Raw genomic sequence first — 3,807 nt, forward strand, 5'->3', positions numbered from 1 at the left:
ATTTAATATAAAATGGGGGATTTTGTGGGGGAAAATTATTCCAGTCTAAAACCTGTATGCAGAGAAGAATATATTTTCTAGATGTTTAAATAGATTTTAATAGTTTTTGTTACTTTTATTTCATATAACTTTAAAAGACAATGGAAGATATACAGAGCCTTTGTACAACAAAGAAATTGTCAATATTCAACCATTTCAAGAGGTAGCATATGATGAAGAACTGATGGCACTGAAAGAAGACATCCTAGCTGCACTCAGGTGTTACAAAATATAGTTCCCAGGAATTGACAGAATGCAAAATGAAATCTTTCAACAAACTGACGTCGTTTCTCTTAGATGTAGCTTTAAAATTTAATGGACATCTTTTGGGCACAAGTTAGTACATTTTGCAAAACCTTATCTACCTGAATAAAGTGACTTAGAAAGATCTGTTGCAGTTACCATTGTGCCTGAATCTCCTCTTAGGTAAAATTAATAGATCACACCCCTCACTGTCCTATGAGATGTAATGTGGCTCTTAACCATAGACATTATTATTTTTGCTTATGAGATATGGGGAAAATAGAATAAACAAGGGTATTATGTGGTTTCTTTTGAGATTGATAACAAAGTTACAATAAGTAATATATAGTTTAGATCCAAAATTGTTGGCCTTGAAAAGTACTTCAATTTTTCTCACCATAGAACATCTGATATATTTACAATACCACCACTACCACCAGATAAAGAACAGCTGTTGACCTGCTAATGTACAACCAAATACCTCATAGGATTTGTTTAGTTTCTTAGTTTGGAGATTTATGGTCATGGTTTGGTGGCATAACACAGTAAGTTAACTTAATATCATATTTAGTGTTTCTGTTTTATCTCCTAGCTTGTTGTGTAGTGCTTTAACAAATTGAAAATGGAACACTGGAGGTGCTCATTCATTTATGCCAAGAAATTAGGAACAGAGCTACCTGGCCAAACACTTGGAAGAGATCCATATTTGTGCCCATTCCAAAGAAAGTTGACCCAACAGAATGTGGAAATCATTGAACCATCATTCATATTACATGCAAACAAAAATTTTTTTAAAGATAATTAAAAACTGGTTGTAACAATATATTGACAGGGAACTTTCAGAAATTCAAGCCATATTCAGAATAGTACAGGGAGCAAGAGATATCATGACTGATGTCTAGTGAATCTTTACTGAAAGCAGAGATTATTTACTTGTACTTTATTGATTATGCAAAGGCTTTCAACTGTATGGATTATGACAAGGTATGGATGGCATTGCTAGGAGTGGGTATTCAAGCACACTTAACTGTGCTCATAAACAACCTATACATAGGAAAAGAAGCAGTCATTCGAACAGAACAAGGGGATAGTGAATGGTTTAAATTCAGAAAATGTGTGGTCAAGGCTGTATTCTTACACCATACTTATTCAATATGTATGCTGAGCAAATTATCTGAGAAACTGGATTATATGAAGAAGAAAATGGCATCAGAATTGGAGGAAGATTCACTAACATTCTGAATATGCAGATGATACAATCTTTCTGGTTGAAAGTGAAGAGAATTTAAAATACTTATTGATTAAATCAAAGACCACAGTCCTCAGTATGGGTTGTACCTCACTGTAAAGAAAACAAGCATCCTCACAACGGAATCAATAAACAATATCATGATGAAAGGTGAAATGTTTGAATTTGTGGAAGACTTTAGTTTTCTTGGATCCACAATCAACACTCACATAAACAGCAGCCAAGAAATCAAATGATGTGTTACTTTAGGCTAATCTGCTACACAAGACTTCTTAAAAGTGTTCAAGAGAAAAGTTTGAGGACAAAGGCGTGCCTGACCAAGCCATGGTATTTTCTTTCAATGGTCTCATATGCATGTGAAAGATGGGCTTTGAATAAGGAAGCCATAGAACAATTGATGCATTTGAGTTGTGCTGTTGGAAATGAATATTGTAAGTAACATAGACTGCCAAAAGAACAAACAGGTCTGTGTTGAATTAGTATGGAGTGCTCCTTAGAAGCCAGGATGATGAGATTCTGTCAAACTTTGGTCATGTTATCAGGAGGGACCAAATATTGGAGAAGGACATCATGTTTGGTAAAATGGAGAGTCAGTGTAAAAGAGGAAAACCCCCCAATAAGATGGATTGATATAGTGGTAACAGCAATGAGCTCAAGCATAGCAACAATTGTGAGAAAGGGACAGAATCAGGTTGTGCATAGGGTTGCCATGAATCAGAACTGATTTTTGATGTATAGACTTGGAACTTAAATAATAAAAAATATTTAATAGGTGCCCCACTGTTGTTGTTGTTGTTGTTGTTGTTGTTGTTGTTGTTGTTAAGTGCCATTGAATCTGTTCTGACTCATAGCAGCCCTGTTTAGGGTTTCTGAGGAACTCCTGGTGGTTTTGACCTACCTGACCTTGTGATTAGGAGTCAGTGCTTATCCTGTAAATACCCATAGATAATCTTATTGTATTCAAGAGCTGACAGAACTATAACAAGAATAAAACACTAACCTCTTTCTTTGAAGTGCATTTGAAAGTTTCTTTTTAAATGTTTTACTAATTGATTTTAATATGTGCTTCAAAATATTTTATATAAATAACGATGGAATTTAGGGTAGGATGGTTGCTATTAATTCTCACTTCAGGTATTTACACAGTACTTCAGTACCATTTTATCAGTATTTTTAATGCATTATTGGTGAACTGAGATTACTGAAATAATTAAAACAAAATATTGTGTGCTCCCTCTTAGAAATGTGTACCATTTAGTTCTTGTTGTTAAGTGTTGCTGACTTGTTTCAACTTTAAGTAACCCTGTGAACAACATAAAGAAACAATGTCTGGTCCCGCACCATCCTCACAATTGTTAAGTTTGAGCCCACTGTTGTTCTCACGGTGTCATTGTAGGCTCTTCCTCTTTTTTTTTTTTTTTTTATCAAACATGATATTTTCCTCCAGGGCCTGGTCCTTCTTGATATGTTCAAAGTAGAGAGGTGAAGTCTCATCACTATCACATTTAAGGAGCTGTATTCATCCCAAAACAGATTTGTCCATTCATCTGACAGTCAATGAAACTTGCAATATTCTTTAGTCACACCATAATTAAGTGCATTAATTCTTTTCCCATCTTGTTTATTCAGTGTGCCGCTTCCATATAGTCTGAGACAACTAAAAATACTATGACTTGGGTTAAGCACACTTTAGTCCTCAAAGTGACAACTTTGCTGCTCAACACTTTAAAGAGGTCTTGTGCCTATTGTAATACATCATTTGATTTCTTGATTGCTGCTTCGTGAATGTTAATTGTGGATCCAAGCAAAATGAAATATTTTCCAACTCTGACCTTTTCTCCATTTATCATGATATTATTTATTGGTCCTGTTCTGATGATTTTTGCTTTCTTTACATTGAGGTGCAATCCATACTGAAGGCTGTTGCCATGATCTTCATCAATTAATACTTCAAGTTCTCTTCTTGCTGACAAGGTTGTGTCATCTGTATATTACACATTGTTGTATCTTCCTCCAATCCTGATTCCATGTTGTTCTTCATATAATCCAGCTTCTCTGATTATTTGCTCTGCACACAGATTGAATAAGTATGAAAATTTAACAATAATAATATAAATTGCTCTTGTTAAGTGCTGTCCTGTCGATTCCAACTCATAGTGACCCTGTATAGGGTTTCTGAGGAGTGGCTGGTGAGCTTGAACTGCCAATGTTGTGGTTCAAACAGACCTTGCAGTCTAGTGCATTCTTTCATAGCATCACACTTAAAATCCAGAAAG

This window comes from Chrysochloris asiatica, unplaced genomic scaffold (genome assembly GCF_000296735.1).
Source record: "Chrysochloris asiatica unplaced genomic scaffold, ChrAsi1.0 scaffold00063, whole genome shotgun sequence".
NCBI classification, from domain to species: Eukaryota; Metazoa; Chordata; class Mammalia; order Afrosoricida; family Chrysochloridae; genus Chrysochloris; species Chrysochloris asiatica.